General features: G+C 27.7%; 1 long non-coding RNA gene across 2 annotated transcripts; it reads right to left on the bottom strand.

Moving 5' to 3' along the window:
• Window positions 1-639: 639 nt before the first annotated feature.
• LOC122515536 lies at window positions 640-26,573 on the bottom strand. Of its 2 annotated transcripts, none has more exons than XR_006303296.1 (3): window positions 26,495-26,573; window positions 25,766-26,055; window positions 640-709 (listed from the first exon to the last, which is right to left on the bottom strand). It is a non-coding gene; the product is annotated as an uncharacterized LOC122515536 (long non-coding RNA). The 2 variants fall into 2 exon arrangements; XR_006303295.1 differs by lacking the exon at window positions 640-709 and adding an exon at window positions 1,491-2,727.

Genomic DNA, 26,573 nt, shown 5'->3' with positions numbered 1-26,573 from the left:
ATGATGATTAGACTTAAAGAAGTAAAATAATAATAAATTGTAGATAAGAATAAAAGAAAAAATAAGAAGAAAATGTATCGTTAAATGAACTTACAATATCTTCGAGCTTTGAGCATCCTTTTCTCGTGGTACAGACGAGTGCAACGATGACACCCCCAGCGAACATTAGAAGAAGAAATACCGCGAGCCTCCAACCATGATCTTTTTGTGGAAAAAGCTTCTTGGCGGCCGGTAATCCGGCGACCTCAGACGTCGTGACGCCGAGACGCGACGCTTTAACTAGAATCGTCCTAAGGCGTCTCGACGCCTTTTCGCAGCCCATTTTCGTCGGTGGATTATTGTTGCTTTTCGAGTTAGAACTCGATCTCGATTTCACGTGCACGTGATCCATCTTTTATTATTATTATTAGTATTATTATTGTTATTATTATTATTATTATTATTGTTATTATATTAATAATATTATTATTGTAATAATTATTTTCTATTATTTCAATAGAAAAATTAATGATAGTTTTGACACACCTTAACAAAATTGTTCAAATAATTCGATCATTTAAAGTATATCAATCGAATGATTAATCACAAAAATAATATCTTTTATCATTGTCTTTTATCGACGATCATTTTTGTTTATAGTTTGTATTATAGTTCTATATATTAATCACTATATCACTATATAACTAAACACACGTTCTTTCACGCGTACCTAGAAAATATATATATATGTGTGTATGTGTGTGTTGGTGTATATTTAAGCTTATTCGCGTTTAAATACACTTAATCACTTGAAAGGAAACAAATGTGGATTATTATTCGTTTAAGCACAAGCATCGAGTATTTTTTTTCTTTTTCAATCGATAATTTCATTTATTATCTTTAATCTTCATTTTTTTTATCGTTCAATGGATGAATTATCAAATTTTCGAACACCTCATCATTTATCTATGATAAAGATTCGATTATTTCAATAATGAAGATATTCTTTTCTATTTTTTTTTGTCGTTTCACTCTTCTTCACTTAGGAAACTTCGGACTCGACTATTTTTCAATCAGATATTCTGCATTTGGAATCCTTAAGGACAAACGGTATTAACGTTTCAAGTGGATTGAGTGGAAAAAGAGAGATGAATTTAAGATTTTATGAGATTATATTCCAGGACGATTTTATATTACTCTTTTCTTCCTTTCCTTTTGTCTTTTTTTTTTTTTTTCTTTCCGTTTTCTATGGTCGGGACCACCATAAGCCAACGTTGACGCAGTCTTTACGTTACTGCAAACCAAGTCGTTAGATTTTTATGACCACGGGACGCGAGAGAACGCGAAATGGCGAATGGAAATTGAGATTCGTTGGTAATATACGTTGCGTTCTATCCTGGTAAAAATACTGACTTGAATATACAGAAAAATGATGACTTTGATGATTATTAAAACATCTTTTCTTGCTTTCCTTCGAGTGTACTAAATCCACTTGTTTTTTCTTCTTCTTATTCGACGTTGATCACTTTCAACGAAAAAGTAAACCATTGATTTAAATGATTTCCATCTTCTTTCCCGTTTGTTTTTTTTCCGATGATTACGAGCAAGTATTCTTCAAGTTTCTTCAAACGATCTTAGAACAATTTTTTCTTTTTAAATTTGATAATTCATCTCGAGATTTATGAAATTACTTCCAATCAACACCTTTTTCTTTATCATTTTAACGTGAGGTGATTATATTATAATTAAATGATCTTGAAAACTAAAAAAAAAAGAATAGAATTTGATTTCGAGGTTAGATTTCTTTGGAAATAACCAACGTATCTAAATTTATTCGATATCTTTTATCGAATTTGTTTTAGTTTATTTTCTTCTTCTTCTCTTATTTCGTCTAAATCGATTGATCAATCCGAATGAAAATTCCCTCGAGGGAATTGATTGGTATTGAACCCTTCCTTCAGGAAAGAGAATCAAAAATAATCGGAGTTCTTTCGATCTTGTCGCATAACCTAATCTAACGATCGTTCAATGTTTAACATTTATTTTCATAAAATGATTCCTCTTATTCGTTGGAATCAAAATAATTTTAACGATAAAACCATTCCCCCTGTTTTCTCGATACAAAATGGCGTTTTTTATTTGTAGAGAGGGTGGGGGAATAATCGAAATATTTTAAATCGAAGAAGATGGTTGTAAAAAAGAAAAAAATAATTAACGTTGTTCGTAACGTTGAGTTAGATACGTTAGTTTGTCCTCTTCCTTTTCTTTTTTTTCTTTATCACGTCCGTTCGAGATCCTACGATCGATATTCCTTCGTGACGACCTTCCAAAGTCGAGGGTGAACCACCCCGATCGCGCCATTAAGCTTCTATATCGTCGTGGTGATTCCAGGAAGCAGCGGGTACCTCTCTTCTTCTGATTTTATCACTTTGTACACGTCAGCCTGAATTTTTTTTCTACCAACATCTTTTCCTACCACATATTACGTATTACGTATCCACACACACATACACACACATACACACACGCGTTGTATATATTATCTCTGTCCTTTTTTCCCTTCTTCTTCTCTTTTTGTCACTATTTTCTGTATTTTCTTTTTTTTTTTTTTAACAGAAAATATCCCTCTATCGAAGATTCACTGTTCCTGATTTCAAGGATATTTTTGGAATATTACGAGATGCAGTTACGTAAATGTACTTTTTTTAAAATACGTGAAACGTGTGTTCTCTTTTGGTCCTGCCATGACTGAAACAGAAAAATAATTTCAATTTGTTAGATTAAATAATATCAAAATTGAAATATTATTAGATTCATGTAATATTATTTTTTGTTCAATTAATAGGAAAAAATTGTTTCGAGATGATGAAAAATATGTGCGATAGTTTATTGTATTATTGAAATAATTGTATTGTAGAAATTTATTATATGATTGCATTCTAAAAAACCTTTTATTCACGAGAAGTAATTAATGTAAAACAAGTCAGAAATTTGATTAGTAGAATAATTAAATCCTATATTAAAAAAACAAAATTAGAATCTTAAATGTAAGATTTTTTCTGAAACCCCCTCTTAAGGAGTAAAATTCTTAGATGAATGTAATGTAGGTCACGATAAAACGATAAAATTTCATTATTGTTACGAGCCGGTTTATAATGGAAATATATCTTCGAAATACGTAGCTACGGACTTGGCTACACCACGAAAGAAAGATATTGAAAAGCATTTGGCGATACGTCCATGATCTATCGCGTGACGCAATACGCTGTGCTTTCTTTTAAAGGATCGCTTCCGGCCGTTAAAACCAGTAAAAAGGTTTATATCTCATGGAAAAGGACGATATTTCCGAGTGAACTATTTCTATAACGTTTATACGATTTTTCTTTATACATTTATACCATTATTTTTCAATTTAAATCAATCAATATTACATTTTATTTATATATCTTTAACACCGTGCAATAATTTATCATTAAAATATTATGAAAAAAATTTTAATTAATAATTTTTGTATTTTATAAACGTTTTTTACGGTTATTGTATTGATCGTAACATATATATAACATAATAATAGTAATAATAAAACATTAATAGTAGATATAAAACATTATAATTAAATATGAAATATAAAATTTTCAATATGGCGTATCTCACTTCAATCTAGATGGCGCTCTTATCGATTTAGATCATACTTTTTTTCGATATAAAGCATTGTGTTAAACATCGGTCTTGTATCAATTAGCATCTTTCATAAATTATCTGAAATATGTTATTAATTTCTTCTAACCAAGATTCTAATTAACTTTCTAACTAAGATTTCACTAACATTTAATATGATTTTTATTTAATAACAATTAATAATACTAATAATAATGATTAATATCGTGAAATCCTTTTAAGTTTAATATGAAATTATATTGAAAAGCATCCCCAATTCCTAGATTACAACAAGCGTAATAGGAATATCGATAACATCATAGGAATGAGATCTCGAAATTGGAGAAACGGAATCCAATGTAATTTGTAATTAATCTGGTACCATACAAATACAAACGTAAATATACAAACATATAATATCCCTTTAGGAATCCATATGTTTGAACAGGAAGAGAACATATTCGAGATAATCAATGTTTCATCTTCTTAATGTACGAAAAAATCTATCTTTTGAACTATCCAACTAAAGCAACAAGATATCGAGAGTACGTTTCACTCGAGTTGATTCGAAAAAGTTTCGACGAACTACGATTGTTTCTCTTTTCTCTCACCCCATCTCATCCCACTCCATTCCCCCTCCCACCATCTTCTCCTCTTAACTCCTCTACCCTCGCTGCCTCTTTTTCAACCCCTTAGCCTACATCACTATTTTTGTAACTCGTTCCACGGTCCAGCACTTTATGGAGAAACTATTTCTAACCCCCGTTCCACGTTGCTCCGACAGACATTGTATTTTTATCGAGAATAAGCAGATGAATCGTCGGAAGTAAGTAAGAGTGCAAAAGGTCAAGATACTTTTCTTCCTCTGTCTTCTCACTTCTTCATATTTTTCCTAAAGTTTTTCTTATATCAGACAAATATGGACGTCAATGATTTTTCATAATATTTGTTTCTTAATTTTTATACGATCGATCGTTCATTTATATTATTAGTGAAAATTTTATGATAAATATTTGATCATTTTTTAAAATTATATATATAACGAAGGAAATATTATTTTATTTTTATTAAGTTTATTTACAATTAAATAGAAATAACATTAAAATTAAATTTTTAGTCAGAGAAGTGTCGTAGATGCTAATTGTTGTTTCCTTCAAGTGGTTTTATTTCCATTTTCACTTGCGACAAATTATTTTAAAATAATTAGTCGATTATTGATAAACGATATATTCGTTTCCAATTTAATTAATGAATTTTTCATCACCTTTTTCAATACAAATAAAAGGTAATATTATAAAACGTATTTTCAAGTTTTGTCGAATTAATAGGTGCTATGTGTTATATCTCTTTGAAAAAACAATGCTTCAAAGTTTATTCGATTTATAAATACACCGATGGTAACTATTTTTAGAATTATTCACTTTTGTAAATTATTTTTCAATCGATATTGGTTAGATTGGTGATTAATTATTCGATTTAATGATTTACCCAATACTTATTTATACAATTTTCAATAATAGATATTCGATCGTTTGATTAAATAAAAATTAGTGATAAAATATTATCAACAATTATTTTCTATTTTATAATAATTAAATCATTCAGTAATCATTCATAATTTAATCAATCAGTTTTTATCTAAAATTTGGTTGAAATGAATAATTATTCTTAAATATTATCACCCTAAGTTGTCTGCTGTATTCATTTTCTCTCAATCGTATACAGCTCACAATAAGCGAACATAACCTAAATTACAAAAAAAAAGAAACTTTTCGTGGTAACTTAACCTATTTTACTTAGAAAAATAAAATACAATATCGGTTAAAACGATAATATTAATAACAAAATGAATGTAATATGTATAATAAACGAGAAATATAATCTAAATTACAAAAAAACTTGATAAGATAAAGTAAAGAAATTTGTTGAGATAACTTAACCTATTTAACTTAGAAAAATAAAATACAATATAAGTTAAAACGATAATATTAATAACAAAATGAATGTAATATGATTAATAAACGAGAAATATAATCTAAATTACAAAAAAACTTGTTAAGATAAAGTAAAGAAATTTGTTGAGATAACTTAACCTATTTAACTTAGAAAAATAAAATACAATATAGGTTAAAACGATAATATTAATAACAAAATGAATGTAATATGATTAATAAACGAGAAATATAATCTAAATTACAAAAAAACTTGTTAAGATAAAGTAAAGAAATTTGTTGAGATAACTTAACCTATTTAACTTAGAAAAATAAAATACAATATAGGTTAAAACGATAATATTAATAACAAAATGAATGTAATATGATTAATAAACAAGGAATATAACCTAAATTACAAAAAACTTGTTAAGATAAAGTAAAGAAATTTGTTGAGATAACTTAACCTATTTAACTTAGAAAAATAAAATACAATATAAGTTAAAACGATAATATTAATAACAAAGTGAATGTAATATGATTAATAAACAAGGAATATAACCTAAATTACAAAAAAACTTGTTAAGATAAAGTAAAGAAATTTGTTGAGATAACTTAACCTATTTAACTTAGAAAAATAAAATACAATATAGGTTAAAACGATAATAGTAATAACAAAATTGATGTAATATGATTAAAACATAATGTTTTATCGTTTTAGAATAGATGATAATGAGGTAAGACGATAGCATCCTTCATTGTCGTAGAAAACCTCGAATAATTTAGAGATGGTAAAATTTCGTGTTCGTTGCTAAACGGATGATCAAGTTTCTACAGCAAAGTATAATCCGCGTAGCTAAGCTATTACACGTTTTCATTCTCTTCTGAAGTCCTTCCTTGTGAAAGAGAAAACAAAAGAGACGTTGTTCTTGAAAGAAGCTCGTGAAAACAGAGAAAACCTCGGGAACGAAACAAGGAAAGAGAAAATGGAAAAGGTACGTAGGTTTGCTTGCTTGCTTGCTTGTTTATAAGGACTTTAAAGTTTTCATAGTAATTTAAGAAATTATGCCACAAAGCTTTCGTTCTTGGTTAAAGAAGATTGAACAAGGTCATCTGTAACAGAACGTTTCACTAAATACTTTTTATTTTACCCTATTCTTTAAGTGTTAATTGCTTTTTCTTTTTAACTCGACAAAGGTTAGCATACCTTTACGTAATCTTTTCTTTTTCCTTCTTTGTTTTTCAAAAATTAATTACTATTCTTTTAAAATTACTCTCTGCGTTAGTTTAAAAAAAAAAGAAAACTAATTTCTAGGCTTGCAGAGATATGTATTATATAATATGTAAAAATGATTAACGTTAATTATTTTGAAAGGATGTAAATTAATTTGATAAATTACTCAAAGATTTTACATTCATCCATTCGAGTTATTACAAATTTACTATAAGATACTTTAATATTGTATTATGGTTCTTTAATTTTCGATGAAAATATATATGAATTGTTTTATATTATATAAGAAAAAGATATTTCGTTGAAAAAAAATTCGAAGAAGATGGATTAGAAAGGGGTGAAAAATCGGTAAGAGAAACGTTTTATCAAGTTTCCTCTTTTTATTTTCTAAAGATTTTTTTCTTTACTCGCTACTCACTTGGTTCCTTTTCTTTACATTTTCTTTTTCCTTTCTCGAACGAAACGATCCGTAGCCTTTCGTAGAAGAGAAGCGTCGTACTTTTTTAGTCAGAGTTTGATCCGAATAAAACAAGCGCAACGATCTTGGAGTAAAAATTCTTAAAGGAAAAAGAGAGAGAGAGAGAGAGAGAGAGAGAGAATTGCTGGGAGTTGCTTTACGAAGAAGAAAAAGAAGGAAAGCGCGAGTAACGGTGGTTAAACTAAGCAAAGAAAACTCTTGTCTAGGTTTATTCCAACACTTTTTGTTTACTCGAGAAATCGAACTTAGGGAAAATCGTTTGTTGTATTTTTAATTTTTGTTTCTTTTTAATTGCTATTCGAAAAAAACAAAATTCCTTTTTTTCTCTCACCGATCAAATTTATTATTATTTTTATTCGTAATGAAAAATCATTGTAATTACAAATATTTGTAATACGAAAATGTTTTAATAATAATCGTAAATATTTCATTAACGAAACAAACATTGCGTCAAATTAATTCTTATACTCTATGAACATCACACACACACGCGCGTTTTAATATTTATTTATATTACATTATTTCGTTTAATTAATTTCAAACAGAATAATATTAATTTAAATTATCTGAACCGATCGCAATGATGATGATGATTATTATTATTATTATTATAGAACGATTTTATAAAATTTCAAATATATTTTGCTAATTTTAACAACACAATATCTCGTGTTTCGTTTCTCTTTTTTAATTTTGAAAAAATATCATTTCCAGTACGTGTACCGAAAACAATATACACGGTGTAATAATGACACTTAATCGAACGGAACTTGACAGAAAACGTGAAACATTTGTCATTTATTAACAATTAAACTAAACGTTAGATTTAATAACTATAAACAATATTAATCAAATAAAATTCTAATGAGTATAATAATAATAATAAAAAATAAAACAACAATCCCTTATCAATATTCAAAGAACGTTTTAGAATCCTTTACGTCAAAGCGGAAGCATCCACATGTAAGCATCTACTCTAATTCTCTAATACCATGTTCGACAATTCAAATAACAAAGACATCTTGTCAAAGTAATTCTATGCCGTTGGATCTTGTCTGAAATTGTATTTGCCTTGGAATGATGAACTGGTTTCGAGAGACAGCTCGATAGAGAAAGACAAAGATAGATAGAGAAACTGAGAACAGTGAAAAGGGTAGGTGGGCTGTGGGGTGTGGGGGTTAGGGGGAGGCTTGGGATGATGGGGTGAGCTTGGGGGTTTGAAGGAAGATTCGTATCGACAATTTATACGTCCAACGAAATCACCATTGGCAGTTACAATCGGTTGCTAGGAAGCATGGAAGAAGGGGTCAGATCGGTGAGGGACGAGGAATAACGTTCTAACGAAAATTACGTGCTTTGGAAGCTTGGAAATGGCTTGTAGGCGTTTACATGAAGGGTGATCAATTTCGAGAGATTAGTGAAACTGGTCGTTGGAATTAAAGGAGAATTTACCATTAGAATCTCATCCTCCCACAACCTCCCACTTTACACCAATATCTACAGGAACGGGGCCCCATCCCCTTAACTGGTATTAGTTTAATATTGATCGAATCATTTTTCATTGATTTTTCATCCTTTTTTCAAGTTTTATTATAAATGATTTTAATTAGAAAATGAGTGGTAGATTTTTAATTATTAATAATATGTTATTGTGATGAGATGTATTAGTACTTGTCAGATTGAAAATGATTAAATACTTTTATGTATAGGTTTTAATATTGTTCTATTATTTGAAGATTGTTGTTTATTGGTTTTATATTTTTAAATAGTTTTTGTCAGTATTTGATATAAGTTTAATATTACTACAATTGATAAAACAAAATTGTTTGGATTTGTAATAAAATTAGTAGAGTTACTAATTCATATTTGCTGACCATTGATTTTACAAAATACTGACCAAGTAAATAGAAGTTAAATTTAACCAATCCAGCGTATTCAAATCTGTTCCAAATGTGAGAGAATGGAAACCACAAATACTATACTATGTGAGCACTTAACAGTACAGCCAAAATAACAAAAATACTAATACCATTATATTGCAGATAATTATTGACTACCCCTGTCTATTCCTCTTATTGGAGAAAATTATATTTACCCATGTTCTATTCCCTGGTTGTAGAAATATACGGTTTACAAATAAAATAAATGTTCAGTATATAGAATTCTGATTTAAATTATGAGACTTACAAAAGAATATTGTACAAGTCAAATTAAATTAAATTATGATGTATTCCAATCTGTTCAAACTATCACAGAAAAAATTCAATAACATAATTATGAATACTTGACATTATATTAAATACTATTATATATTTTACATTTATATATTCATTTTAAAATACTATTATATATATATTATATTAAATTCTAAATACTATAACTAAAAATTGTATTCATAATTATTGACTAGTCCTGTTTATTTTAATCATTAATAACAAGGATAATTACCAAGTTAATGTTTCATTTCTCCTACATAGAAATAAAATAAAAAAAAGAAAACAAAATTTAACTGAATAGTATGAAAAATAAAATCAAAATTCAATATATACACATTTATTCCAATCTGTTCAAACTATCACAGAAAAAATTCAATAACATAATCATGAATACTTGACATTATAAATACTATTATATTTTACATTTATATTCATTTTAAAATACTATATATTATATTAAATACTAATACTATAACTAAAAATTGTATTCATAATTATTAACTAGTCCTGTTTATTTTAATCATTAATAACAATGATAATTACCAAGTTAATGTTTCATTTCTCCTACATAGACATAAAATACAAAAAGAAAACAAAATTTAACTGAATAGTATACAAAATAAAATCAAAATTGAATATATATATATATATACACATGTATTCCAATCTGTTCAAACTATCACAGAAAAAATTCAATAACATAATCATGAATACTTGACATTATATTAAATACTATTATATATATATTATATTAAATACTAAATACTACAACTAAAAATTGTATTCATAATTATTGACTAGTCCTGTTTATTTCAATCATTAATAACAATGATAATTACCAAGTTAATGTTTCATTTCTGCTACATAGAAATAAAATAACAAAAAAAATTAAAATTTAACTGAATAGTATACAAAATAAAATCAAAATTGTATATATATATACACATGTATTCCAATCTGTTCAAACTATCACAGAAAAAATTCAATAACATAATCATGAATACTTGACATTATATTAAATATTATTATATATTTTACATTTATATATTCATTTCAAAAAAAACTATTACATATATATTATATTAAATACTAAATATACTACAACTAAAAATTGTATTCATAATTATTGACTAGTCCTGTTTATTTTAATCATTAATAACAATGATAATTACCAAGTTAATGTTTCATTTCTCCTACATAGACATAAAATAAAAAAAGAAAACAAAATTTAACTGAATAGTTATTGTACAAGTCAAATTAAATTAAATTGATGTATTCCAATCTGTTCAAACCATCACAGAAAAAATTCAATTACATAATCATGAATACTTGACATTATATTAAATACTATTATATATATATTATATTAAATATTAAATATACTACAACTAAAAATTGTATTCATAATTATTAACTAGTTTTGTTTATTTTAATCATTAATAACAATGATAATTACCAAGTTAATGTTTCATTTCTCCTACATAGAAATAAAATAACAAAAAAAATAAAATTTAACTGAATAGTATACAAAATAAAATCAAAATTGAATATATATATATAATTATTGAGACAGTTATTTAATAGTACTGTTTATTTTAATCATTAGGTAAAACGATAATTACTAACTCATGTTCTGTTTTCCCAAAGCAAGAGAAATTCTCAGAGATTAGTTGAGAAGCTTTTAGAAAGGAAGGAAGCTTTCTTGGCACATTCTCCTACACTTACAAAAGAGAAAAGGGTGGTTGAAGGGTGGTAAGAGGAGGATAGAATTTTCCTAGCGAATGTTACGACTACGGCAGTCTCGAGAGTTTCTAGAAAGCGAATTAGCTTGGCACGATTAAGCTTACGGTCTATGATCTGGATTATCGTTAGGGCAACGTGATTTAGATACGATTCGAGTTTCCTTACATTGAAGTGTGTCTTACATGTAGTAATGTTCAACTGATCCTTTCTCTCTCTCTCCCTCTCTCTTACTCATTCACTCACTCACTATAATATTAAGCCTTTAATAAAAATATGCCTAAAGCTAAACGAGTAATACTATCAAATGAAATCTCCTTCAAAGATCCAAGTATATTTAAGTTTAAGGTATAGGATACTTGTGAAACTTCAATAAGAAAAGTCTCCTGTGTTTAGTATTATAGATACTTAAAACTCTCTCTCTCTCTACTAAGTTTAATTTTATCGATAAGAAGAATGTGGATCTTAAAAGAAAATCCCTTATCGTATCATGTTTCGAGAATATTTTGTGCAGATTAATAATAATAATAAAAATGTAAAATGGTTAATGGTAAGATTTAAAAGACTTCACTCGGTACAGAGAGAACAAAAGTTTTTTTCTTCATGAGACACCTTGTGGTAGTATGGCGAACGTATAAAATGTAACAAAAGCAAAGCGAAGTAAAGAAAAAAAGGGGAAAAAATAAATATGAAGAAGAAGAAGAAGAAGAAGAAGGGTCTTCTCGTAACATACATGGTGGGCATAGAAAAAGAGAGAGAAAGAGGGTGGGGGTTGTTGTATTTTCATATTCCTCGTTCCCTTCACATGTTCGTCATTTATTCAAGCCTCTTTCGAAACAGAAATTGTAAAAGTTCGAAAACCCTTCGAGCCATACGTTCTTTTCTTAGATAGTAACACTACCTATATACAGACATACATATCTACTTATAATATAACACGACGTATGTGTTACCTATACTTCTATACAGATACCTGCTACGTTTTTGAATGTACAAACACGTTTATATTTAGATACATGTTTTTATAATATATTATACATTGAATATATTTATAAACTTTGATGTATATCTAATAAACTTATGCATATATTTTTGTGAGTATACAAGAATGTGTGTATTATACATACCATTTTTATTGTAATTGTGCATTGAATATATGTATGCACTTGGATTTATGTTTAATATTTCAAAATATACAAGAATGTGTGTATTATACATACCATTTTTATTGTAATTGTGCATAGGATATATGTATGCACTTGGATATATGTTTAATATTTTTGAATATACAAGAATGTGTATTATACATACCATTTTTATTGTATTTGTGCATAGGATATATGTATGCACTTGGATTTATGTTTAACATTTTTGAGCATATAAGAATATGTATATTATACACACAATTTTTATTGTATTTGTGCATAGGATATATGTATGCACTTGGATATGTTTAATATTTTTGAGTATACAAAATGTGTATTATACATACATTTTTATTGTATTTGTGCATAGGATATATGTATGCATTTGGATTTATGTTTAACATTTTTGAGTATATAAGAATATATATATTGTATATACCATTATATTGTATTTGTGCATAGGATATATATGCACTTGGATTTATGTTTAATATTTTTGAGTATACAAAATGTGTATTATACATACCATTTTATTGTATTTGTGCATAGGATATATGTATGCACTTGGATTTATATTTAATATTTCAAAGTATACAAGAATGTGTGTATTATACATACATTTTTATTGTATTTGTGCATAGGATGTATGTATGCACTTGGATTTATGTATAATATTTTTGAATATACAAAATGTGTATTATACATACATTTTTATTGTATTTGTGCATAGGATATATGTATGCATTTGGATATATGTTTAATATTTTTGAATATACAAAATGTGTATTAAACATACATTTTTATTGTATTTGTGAATTGAATATAATTATATACTTGGAGATATATATTTTAATAAACGTATACATATATTTGTAAGTATACAAAAATGTATTTTAAATGTATAAATACATTTTGATTGTATCCTTACATTGAATATATGAACTTGAATGTAAATTAAATATATATGTGTCTGTATGTAGTTACAGTAGAACGTTTGGAACGTTTTCTTGAAGCTCATCTCGTATTTTTACGGTGACAATGGGAAGAACCACTACATCCTTATCGGATCGGACTTCGGTTGAAAAGTTTACGTCCGGAGTAATGTCCTACCTTTCCTCTGCTATTTCCTTTTTCTTTTTCTTTCTATCTTTCTTCTTCTTCTTTTTACTTTTTACTTTTTCTCTCTTAACTTTTCTTACTCTTTCTCTCTTTCTATCAGTGTCATTTTCTTTTTTATTTTCTTGCTTTTATTCTTTCCATTTCCTACCACCTTTTCATCTTTACGTCTCCTCAAGGATGAATAAACGACGACACGGAGACCTTCCAAAGGTAATTTATCGATAGCTCGATCGATTTCTCTACTACAGTTTTAAAGGGATATATACTCGACCTACTCTTCTTCTTCTTCTTCTTCTTCTTCTTCGTTGATCATTTTCTCTCTCTCTCTCTCTTTTTCTCTTTTCTCTCATTCTATCTTTCTATCTTTATTTTTTTCTTTCTCTTGTCTGCCATTACTAATTCGAAAACAGACATTTCAATTAAAGAACTTCCAACAGATAATTCGACTTAGTCGTACCAATTTCACAACTGTTTAAGTGTTACTTCTATGTACAATACAATCAAGTGACAAGATGATTCCTACGTGTAACAAATAAAACTTACTGTTACCATCCATTTTAAAGCATCCCATTTTCTAGAAAATTGTCTTACGAGAATTTTGTTATTCGATAATGTTATCCAATCGGGTATTTATTGTTAATCGAACAATTCAATAAATATATTTAACGATTTGTAGTTTAACTATTGTATTAAGTGTTACGAGATTGAGTTGGAAAAGTAATTTAGTTTTTTTTTTCGTATAAAAATTCTCGTCGTCAGTTAGTCAGCCATTATTGATATCTAACCTCACTTTTAATCTAGAAATTACTTTGCATATTTTAACGATAGATAAGTTCATACATCATTCGGACGCTAATTGACGTGAAAATTTGTCAAATTTGATAATTGACGATTAATTGGATTTTAAATGCGAACAAATTCACATATATTTTTATTTATCGTTGAAAAATAAATCATAAAGTAAGGTTATGGTATAGTCCGCTGTTGTAATTATTGTCATACGTATGTTTTTATAGATTTTTGTTTTTAATGAGATGGTTGATGGTAGGAATGATTGAAATTTTCTATCATGTTTAATCATTTTAAATCGAATTAAGTATATTCCAGGATTGAAGGTGAAATTTGTTGGTAGTATACACGCGGTTTCACTGATATATGGTCCAGTTACACGCGGTCAGAGGACTTGGGGGGCTTAATGTGATTTACAGGAGGGTCAGAAGTTCCTCGCGACGGACCGTATGTTTCGAAAGCCCTGTAAAATTATTGGAACGTGACACTGTGTCCTGTTCTCTCTCTTTCTCTCTCTCTCTCTCTCTCTCTCTCTCACTCTCTCTCTCTCTTTATACTAGTTTACGATCGAGTAAATAAACGAAAATCGTACTCGTATCTCGATAAGAAATGATCGATTTTGTTTTATTGAATTCGTCAATAAATTTCCCCCCCAAAAAATATATGTTTTACAAATTTTTCCACTTTTTTTCCATATTTTCATTAACAATTAGTCGATCAATCGAAAAGTTTAAAACAAAATTGAAGATTATTTTTTAATATAAAATATCAAACATTGAAATTGGATAATAGATAAATACCAACATTTGTTGTATATTTGTTTCATTTTATAACTTGTAATTGGCGAATTTAATAATAAACAAATAAAACAGAAACATTCATCACGGTTTTTGTGTATTGGAATTGGTCGATTGGTTTTTGATCAATTCTGTTGTATTTCTCATTGATTTTTCTTTTTTCCGTTTTACAATTTGACAATATTTAGCTTTTAAAAAGTAAAATTCACGATTAACTCGAATGAGGTAAAATAATACGTATGTTGAATAATAAAATTGAAAAATAATACAATAAAATGTTTCAATGGGTTATAGTATTCACTGAATGAATATTTATATATATAAAATAAATAAAATTCCTTTTTTTCGTGACAAAATAAAATATACCTATTAAATATAAGTATAAATATTAACCAAACTGATTGCTTTATAAAAAATCATAATATGAAACCATAAAGTTACTACCATTAGGGTTGAGTTAGGAAAGTAATTTCGTTTTCCGTGTAGAAATTTCGTTAGTCGCCATTATTGATACCTAACCTCACTCTTACCATGAAAATCATTTTACATTTTAGCAGTAGATACTTCAAACGTCATTTCAAAACCATTGTTGGTAATATTATAATGTTAGAATATTTTTGATAGTTACTGCTCGTATTGTTTAATATATTTATATAATATTTACGTATAAATATTTTATGGTTTTTGTTTTATATATATATATATATATAATATTTTACGTATAAGTGGTAAAGTTTTTTCGAAAATCGAATGAACCTTTTCCTTAAAAACTATTGCCTCTTCGTTGATGCATCCATCCGTGATGGAACCCTTCTTTCATCTACCGTTCCCTTTAGGTACTCGCCCTCGAGTGAGTTTTCACGCCAAAGCGCGAATTTGCTTCGCTGCACTCTCTTTCTCTTTCTCTCTCTTTCTCTCTATTTTATTTTATCCATCCATCTTTTTTTTTCTCTCTCTTTCGCGTAGTTCAACGTTCGCAAGAAATTTTCTTTGTTTTTGGTTCTATTCTCGTAAAAATAGACGAAAGATTGCTAGTGATGGAATTAAAAAGAAAAAGAAAAAAAAATAAATAAAAGAAAAATATACATTTTTAATATTTCAAATCTCGATGTTATAAATAGTTATTATTAAATTATTACTTTTTTTTTTCAAAATACGTTTATAATTAATTTAATGAACTTTCTCGAAAACAAAAGTACTATATTTCTTTTTTGAATTTCGTTTCTTTTAATTTTAATTAAAACATGTGTCGCTGTACGTTTAATATAAAATTTTAATCATTTTAAATAACTATTATGTTCGCGTGACGAATGTTAAGCTTTATTTGAAAGAAAAAAAAAAGAAATTTATATGAAATATATTTCAAATTTGTATAAAATTATAATAAAAATATTTTAAACAAATGCTCTTGAATTTTCTAATAAATTTAATGTTAATAAAATAAATAAATATCACCAATATTTGATAAGCGATCTTAATCAAATATATATTTAAAATTAATTCAATGCTTTCAATTAAATAATTCTTTTTCAAAACTCAATGTAAGATGATCTTATAAATTGTGTGTAAGTTTTTTTGTAAAAAAAATTCGTGTTAAGTAATATTTTTCTTTTAAATTAATTAAAAACAAAAATTATATTTTCTAATGAACGTATTTACGTATTCACCATAAATGAATAAATTTAAAAAAAGAAAGAAGAAAAAGCCCAAGGAAAGAGAAAAAAATAAACAAAGAATTTTTACGAATGCAACCTTCGTGTATGGTATAATCCATTAAAAAAGTATAAAAAGAATAAAGAAGAGAAAGGATAACAGTTTTAACCCGTGAGATCTTATAATTTCGTTCAGAAACGTCTTTCTGAAAATGACTGGGATTTGCATGAAACGCTCGTTATGTCTCCCAGTTAAAAACCTTTCGGTAACAACGTCCGACGATTACGAGAACTTTTATTCTCAGGGAGCTTACAAGGATCAGTCTCATCGTTTTGAGGTCGTCCTCGAAAGCTTACCGAAGGCCAAGATCGTTGTTGGAAGAAATAAAGAAGGAAAAGAACCAATGAACGAACTATAAAGAGATAAGAACAATATCTTTTGTGTATTCGGATAAAAAGAATTATAATCTGTCATTAACAAATGTTCAAACAAAGAAAATAACGTTATTTTAAGTTTTGCTCGTTTAATTATTTCAAACTTAATTTTGTTCATTTTCTTTTAGTTTTATATTTAAAATGATTTCATATTTATAGGTTAGATTAGGATAATGGCGATTTCCGCCATTCATTTATTTGGAAAAAAACAAGATGGATGTATTTCCTAACCTACAATATTTCGTTAAACTTATGATAGTAGTATATTTTTGATTATTATTATTAAATAAAAATGCGAATTGGTAAATAATTTTAATTTTGGCGTGATATTAAAAATATAATATTAATATATAATAATTGTGTGTGTATTAATTATTAAAATACTCTCCCAATAAATAGCAACAAATAACTCAAATAATATTCTTGGTATATCAATCTTTTTAAAGATTAGAATACAGTGTGCATACGCACGAAAGAAAGTAAATAAATAAATAAAAAGGAAATAGTAATGAGGTAGAGAGAGTGAGATAGAAGGAACGTGTTCAACACGTGTTTCCCTTATCGCGTTCATTCCGAACCGCGGGGTTCAACCCTCAACGTCCAACCTACCTCCCCCCAATACTAACCCCTCTACTTGCCACCCCTCTCTTTTACCCTCAGTGTCGAGGCCACACCATCGAAGCTATACACCGTTCATCGTTTCATTCGAAGCTTTCTTCCATTTTTAGTATCACATACCAACACACTAACACTACTACTACTACTACTATTATTACTATACCAATACTATTTCAACAACGTTCACCAAGAGAGTGGACGAACCCAACTCTGATTTATTTTTCTCTTCAATAATTCTCTTTTATTTTTCTACCTTGTGCTTGGTTGCTAGCTCACTAGCTCGCGGCAGGCCTGCTACCTGTCTTTTGATCTATTGCTCTTTCTTTCCTTTTTCTTTTTATTTTTATTTTTTGTTTATTTTTGTTATTCTTTTTACCATCCCTTCTCTCTTTCCAACACCAGGGATAGCGATTCATTTTTATTTACGATCTGACGCTAGAGCCTTCTTTCTACTTACCCTCTTTTATTTATTTTTAAATTTATCTTTCTCTTTTTTCCTGTTTCTTTTATTATCTTTTATTTTACTTGCTTTTGTGTAAAAATTCTCTTCCACGGTTATTAAGGAAAACTTTAAGGAATATTAAATGAGGTAACCGTTAGTAAATATTTCTTCATATTATTTTTGTTATATTATATCGTTAAGTATTTATTTACTTGTTTATTATAATTAATTTATCCAAATTGTTGATCAGTATTATTGTACAATAGTATTTTTTTAGTAAAATGTTAATAATTTTAATAAAATGTTAATAATTTGTATAATATAATATGTATTATATATTTCAACTGAAATGTATATTTGAATATATTTTAATACGGGATTCAATTATCCCGATATTTTCTAAATGTTTTTACACGACCGATTACAGACCGATCTTTGACATAGAAATTTTCCAGATTGAAAATACTTTAACAAGCTATTTCCTACGTTTATTAATACTCAATTTAATTTGTCGCATAATTGTTAATCCTTTATATAATATAATATTATATTGAATAACTTAACTATAATAAAATTGCTAAGCTATTAAATTAGATTCATCCTTGGTAGCAGAAGTTGATTATAATGATTGGCATTGCTTCTAATTAGAATAGTAATTATAACTTTCGACAAAGTACAACGTACAGAGTATAATTTATACCGGACGAAGATAAGAATATCACCGGGTAGCACGGGACCAATCATAATCAAGATTAATTATCTTTCAAAAAAGGTGCTATCAAAATCGATAATCGACGTTTTAAACAAATTAACGATTCGAATTAATTGATTATAATTAATTATTCTTCGTTATACGTGTTTTTTATCATAGTACTTTAATCTAATTAATTATATCGTAGAAAAGTTTTCGTTGGTGATTTTTTTATTATTCTATGAATAATACATATTAAGAATTACAATAAACGTGAGCTTTTATTTAAAACGAATTAACCAAGTTAACCTTGATGATAAGAAAAAAAAAATAAATATCTTAAAATCAGACTGACGTACGAAATAATTTGTTGAAAAAAAAGTATTACCTGTAACGAAATATAATGAACCGATTACCAAAAAAGAAAAAGAAAGAAATAACAAGTAAAATAATTCATCAATAAATGAATGGAGTGAAAGAGAATGGGAGGGGGAAGAAGAAAAAAAATAGAAAAACTTCGGGGAAAAACGAACGTCGTATCGAAAAGTGGCGGTTTCGATCGGGGAAAAAAAAAAGCAGAGAAAAAAAACTAGAATATAGTAGAAGAATATAGAATAGAATGGAATAGAATGGAATAGAATAGAATAGAATACAATAGGATCGGATAGAAAGAGGGAAAGGAAGAAGAAAACGATTAATAACCGTCGATCACACTCTCTCGATTACGAGCAATTTCACGAAGCAACACCGGCAGGTGCTTTCCCGTCGTTTACACATTCTCGCGGCTTTATTTACGAGCGATCCACGTGAAAAAGCCACTTTCCGCAATCGGCTTTTCCATACCGACGAAAAATCCCGAACGATGAAAAGGGAAATAGATAAAAAGAGATAAAATATATTTACGCTAGGAATCTCATCACCAAGGAAAAAGATATCAAAATTGATGACATTTAAATCCTCTAGATTCGTATATATATACATATATTATATATATGTATGTTTAACAGATATAAACAGATCGTAATTTATATTATTTCTTTTTGTTTTTCTTTTTTTTGAGGTTATACGTATTAAAATGAATAGAAGTATTATATTTGTATTAAATACTTTTATTTTTATATATTTATCAATGATTTTTATATTTATTCGCAAGTAATTAAATATTTTGTAAAAGTATTACTGTTTTAGTTAAACATTAAGAAGAATATTATTTTTATTAATTATTAATTTTTTGAGGTTATACGTATTGAAATGAATGGTAGTATTATATTTGTATTAAATACTTTTATTTTTATATATCTGTCAGTGATTTTTATATTTATTCTCAAGTAATTAAATGTTTAGTAAAAGTATTACATGTTTTAGTTAAAGAGATTAAGAAGAATATTATTTTTATTAATTATTATAATTTTTTTGAGGTTATACGTATTAAAAAGATGAATGGTAGTATTATATTTGTATTAAATACTTTTATTTTTATATATTTATCAATGATTTTTATATTTATTCGCAAGTAATTAAATGTTTAGTAAAAGTATTACATGTTTTAGTTAAAGAGATTAAGAAGAATATTATTTTTATTAATTATTATAATTTTTTTGAGGTTATACGTATTAAAAAGATGAATGGTAGTATTATATTTGTATTAAATACTTTTATTTTTATATATTTATCAATGATTTTTATATTTATTCGCAAGTAATTAAATGTTTAGTAAAAGTATTACATGTTTTAGTTAAAGAGATTAAGAAGAATAAAGAATATACTAGATTTATATTAAAATCTTCTAGATCGTAATTTGAATTAATTTTTTTTAGGTTAGAAAAGTGAATAGTAACATTATATTTTTATATTATAAGACTTTTATTTGTATATATCTCTCAACAGGGATTTTTATATTTATTCCCGAGTAATTCAATATTTAGTAAAAATGTATTTATATTTTAGTATGAATTATATTTAATGCTCCGTCGATAAGGTAATGGTTTTTTAATAACATCACCATGGTTAGGTTATTTCTATATTATTCTTATTTAACAAAATCTGAATAAATTATCTTGATAATCTATAAGTTTAACAGAATAATGTTTAATGATTAATCTTACCATTTATACATTAGTAATTGAAAATAAAAATAATTATTCAACATTGTATTTAATCCTAAAAATCCTCGACCTACTTTACCAACGGAGTATTACAAATTTATTTATTATTTCTAAACGGAATACATAATATGAATAAAAAAAAAAAAGAAAAAGCAACAAATTGTTGTCTCATTTTTGCATCTATCCGACAACGATATTTATTTCGAATTTATTAAAGAAAAAAGAAATAAAACGCATACAAAAAACAAGAGGGTTGAAGTATCGTTAGAAGTGTTCACTGTTCTGGTGGAAGAACAATTGAAATAATACAGAGAAAGAGAGAGTAGTTTTGATCGCTTGAAAAGCGTTAAGCACGTCTGACAGATATTTCGAGTGAAGCTTTCCCGAAAGCCCAGCGTTAAGCTATTAAAATGAACATAGTCTAGTTAGCAGGGAAGTTGTGGTAAATACTGAGCTCTTCTAGACAGGACAACGACGACGGACCTTCGAGAATCGCTCTCGAACTTTACTTGGGCTCATCAAATACGTCCAAAACTGCTACCATCTAACTCGACTAATTGACTTCATCTCTCTCAGGAAACTGAATAATAATAAAATAATCGAAGTAGAGTTGTCTCGAAAGAAAATAAATTGTTAACAAGAAGAAAAGGTAATAAACAAAATGAGTTAGACTAAAAATATATATAAACTTTTCCGATGAGAAATATTTATTATGGTAATTGAAAATAATTTTATATAAAAACTTGTATTTTCTAATGATAATAAAGTAATTGAAATTCGATCGTTTCATTTGTTTAAATAATTGAATAACAGTTCAACGAATTGAATTTCGTGAAAAAACGTTTTTGAATAATTGATATATTTTAATTATCAAATAAAACGTATTGAAGTCATGCGAATATATATATTATGTCCTGAATTTTCAGTCTCTCGTATAGGAAAATAAAAATAGTTGGAAACGTTATCTCTACACATACAACGTATAATTCTAAATCTGTAATGACCAGTCAGATTTAGGTCAACAGCTTACTCTTACCGATAGTCAAGCGATCGAGTCGTGAAATAATCGGTTTGTTCCTACATGCCAAATGAGGGTTTAAAGGGGAAGCCAACTTTTCCAAACCTAATCTTCTCATTTCGTCTCTTTGTTTTATTATGGATTTTAAATAACAATGGTTTTAAGTAACGATGAACAAATTGCGATGAAAAATTTTACAGATAACGATGAAACATTTTACATTTACAATCAACATTTGTAAATATCAGATTTTAATTGTGAATATCAAGAATTTATAATTGCGTGCGGTATTCTCGTTTCATATTTCTTTTGCTGCCCTTTCATTCTACCTACTTTTATCGATAAATTTGATATTTTAATTTTAAATTGTGCAAATGCCAATTGGAATTAATCTAAACGCGATCGTACAAGTTTACAGTTTTGTTCTAATTTTTCTGCTATTACTGAACATTGAATTATCCACGTGTCAGGTTATCATGGAATGAAAATGAAATTGCAGTAACTATGGGAAATAATTTCAATACAAATAGAATTTTTGTAAAAATATATATGTGAATTATAATTTTTCGTTGGATCTAATGTTTCTCCTTATTGCGAAATTTCTAAGTATAACAAGATTGTGTGTAATGGGAAATATAATTGCAATGGTCAATTAGATTTGATTCGAACACGAACATTTTTGTAAAATTGGATATAAAACTGTACCGCTGGATCTCGTTATACCCTTTTGTTTTTTTACTTCTTCTCATTTAACTGATTTTTATTCTCGACTTTCTTATTCTTTTTTTTTTTTTTTTATTTCTTGGAATATTCCACGTGTTATTAGGGAATTCTCGAATGGGAATAAAATTGAATAAATTAAGATAATAGCAAATTGCGGTAGCAATTGCAGTGACCGTCAGATTTAATCCGAAAATGAATATAATTTCTAAAATGAATTATAATCGTGTTGGATATATGATTTTTTTTCTGAATTATTTGAATATTCACGTGAAAAGGAAATTATGGGATTGGATTAAAATTGCAGTACCAATCAAAAATAATTCAAACGGAAGCGTCTTTTTAGAATGAACTATAACTGTCCTAGATAACTTTTTTTTCTATTCTTTTCTTTTCTTTTTCTTCTTCTATTTTTTCTTATTCTATTTTTACTGCACATTATACTGTACATTTGAATATCAAAACGTGGAAGAGAATTATAAAATTGGAATTGAAATTGCAAGGTCAATGTGATTTAATCCAAACACGAACATCACTTTTTACGATGAGTTATTATTTCGAAGAGATTCATCCTTTTATCTTTTTAATTCTGAATAATCAAATATTCACGTGCAAGAGTATTATTGAATAAGAATGAAATTGCAAGGTCAATCGGATTTAATCTAAGCACGAACATCTTTTTAGAATAAATTTAAAATGTGACAAGATCTCATTTTCCTTTTAAATTTCATTCGTTTATACTTTATATGCATTAATCATTCTAATATAAACGTGTAAAATAATTAACATATTAACAAATTAACAATAAAATAACAATCGTTCCCAAAATTGATGCAACATTTTTCTCCCGACCAATTGCATTACAATTTATTTGATTAATCATCTTATATATATCAATGTGAAATAAATTTTTCTTCATTTTCATTTGAATTTTTGAATAATTTATTTATAAAATTGACAAAATCGCGTACAAATTTAATGACAAATAAATAAATAAATAAAAATATATCCGATGTCAATATTGGGTTCGATTTAAATGATAAAATAATTGTTTTTTTTTTTTAAATCAATGAAATAAATCATATTTTATTGATGACATGACATTTATATTATTATATATAGACATATATAGAATACGTCAAGTGAAATAGAAGCTTTTCTTATCAGAACTCAGTGAAATAAGCTAATTTGGTAGAACGTCGATCGCGTTACAGTAATACCGCCGATTTCTCCTATCTGATCCGCATAGACGTTTTCAATTTTCCATGTGTCTGCCTTTAAGGTGCCGTACGGGATTTCGAAAGGTACCATCATTTTTCCTCAACGTTGAAATTACTTTTAGATCCTTAACAAATGCCGACTCATTGTTATCGGATAGGAGAATGACGAGGGGTCGTCCATTCGAGTGAAAACAACAGGAAAAAAAAAATAAATCGAACCATACCATATAAACAAATAAAATACAATTAAAAATGTCCTTTTTTTTTCCCCTACGAAACAAAAAAATAACAAAACAAAAATACAACGCGAAAGCAGAAAAATAATTTTCTTTTCTTACTTCTAATATTCGCGTTTCAATTTCATTTTTTATTTATTTTTTATTTTTATTTTATGTACCCGTGCAAACTACCGATTGAAAATTTATCTGCCGAGGATGAAAAAAGTAAAAATTAATTTTTTATATATTTTCTACTTCTCTCCTTTTCGTTTTTTTCTTTTTTATTTATAGCATGTGTTCGTGTTTCGATTTGTTTCGTACACCTGATCGAAGATTTATTTACCAAAAACGAAAGTCAAAATTTATTTTTTCGTGATAAAATTTTCTACATTGTTTTAATACGGCTGATTGTTTCGATTTTACGTTATGTTCTTGGTGAAAGATTTACTTTCTTAAAAAAAAGAAGCAATTATTGGATTCTTGATGGCTACCCCCACCCTATTCCACCCCCCTTCAACAACGTGACTTCCAACGTGGGTAGGATTTACTCGGGAACTGTACACGCCATGCGTAAACAAGCAAACAATAGACTTCCCCTAAATATCCGTAGTTTCGATCATCGATTCTACGACAAATACGATAAAATATTTAAACGTTTCTCGAAGAAATATTTTTCATCTTTCTACAAACCCCCCGCCCCCGCCCCCGCCACCCCCGTTTTTCTTCTTTCGTTTGTTTGCTTTGTTTGTTCTTATTTTATACGTTTAAAAAAATACACCGTTCTTTCAAAGCTTCGACAAATAATTTTCTTCTTCTTTGTTTCTTTGTTTTCTATTTCCCCCCCCCCCCAATAATTTCAAACAAATTATCCAAATACCATCGGACAATTAAATTTCGTTGCATTAAAATCGATCGTTGTTTGATTCAATGCACCGTTGTTTATTCCATTTAAGATTGAATATTTAAAATTGAACATTGCGCGGTGTATCGTTGATAATTAATTATAAGTAAGCAATTAAAAACGTTATTATCGTACTGCTAATGAAAATATTTTCACTCGCTTATTTTGGGAAGAACGCGAAGCAAAAAAAAAAAAAGAATAGAAAAGTGTTGAATTAAAAAAATGTTGATAGGTGGGTGGGGTGGAAAAGAAAAAATTATTATTTCTGAATGGGCGGATGCGTTTGAAATTATTGCGGAACGTATGACGATAGATTTCACGAAAATCTTGACGTGACATGAACACACACACACACACACACATAAATATAAACTTTTTGCAACACACACATACCACACACATAACCACGATTATATAAAAGCATTAGAAATATAATGTTCGATATTTGTTAACATAAGTTGAACGGGAATACCAACCTTTCGATGTGAATGAAGAGAAAATCCATGGAAGTGAGAAAAAAAAAAAACTCAGTCAAAAATAGAAATCAAAATAGAGAGAAAGAGAGAAAGATGAGGATAGTAAATAGAACGAATGATTAAATACGAAACTAAATAGAAGAATAATATAGCAATCGAAAAATATAAAAAAGGTTCAAATTACAAATTTTCCCCTCAAGGTACGTTTATTTTTTATTTTGTTTTTTATGTCAGTTATCCCATGAAAAAGGGCGGATCGTAGATACCGCAGCGCAACCTTTCTTCCAGATAAACCTTTTTCTCTTTCTCTCTCTCTGTTTCTCTCTATCTTTCTCTCTATCTATCTATCCATCTTTCTCTCCTTCTGTCTTCCTGTTCCTCTCGAAGGAATATCGTAGATGCTCGGAAAAGGTGTGGAAACTGAAATTCACCCACTGCACATCGGCTATTTGTTCCAGATTCGAAGATTCCTTTCTAACGGATCAGAAAAATGAATCAATTAAATAAATAAATAAATAAACAAACAAATAAATGAACGAACAAACCTATATATATAAAATTGGACAAAATTTCGCAAGACAAAATAAAGTGATCGAATAATCAACGAATTTTCAAACAAACATATTTATACGTATTCGAAATATGAGATGTATCGTACAACATATTCATTCGTACGTAAGATAAAACCAAAAAAAAGAAGCATTAAATTAAACCGAAAGAAAAAAGAGACGAAAAATTAGTAAGAAAGTAAAAGAAGGGTATAGAAAAAAACAGTATAAAAACGTTATTAATTAAATAACATCGATCGCGATAGAGAAGAAATGAAATTAAACGTAACGGGGGTAGGAAAAAGGGGGGGGGGTATTATAGTTAATAGTAACAGTAACGAAAGGCACGCCTCGTGTAACTTTACGTTCACACCGGCTTAATTCTCGACACGATTCGTCTTCGAAGGCGTCGCGGTGCTCACTGCGGAGACTCGGCTGCGTACC

This window comes from Polistes fuscatus, unplaced genomic scaffold (genome assembly GCF_010416935.1).
Source record: "Polistes fuscatus isolate 324 unplaced genomic scaffold, CU_Pfus_HIC Scaffold18, whole genome shotgun sequence".
NCBI classification, from domain to species: domain Eukaryota; kingdom Metazoa; phylum Arthropoda; class Insecta; order Hymenoptera; family Vespidae; genus Polistes; species Polistes fuscatus.
Note: the sequence above shows the minus strand (reverse complement) of the source record. Positions and strands in the feature narration are given on the sequence as shown.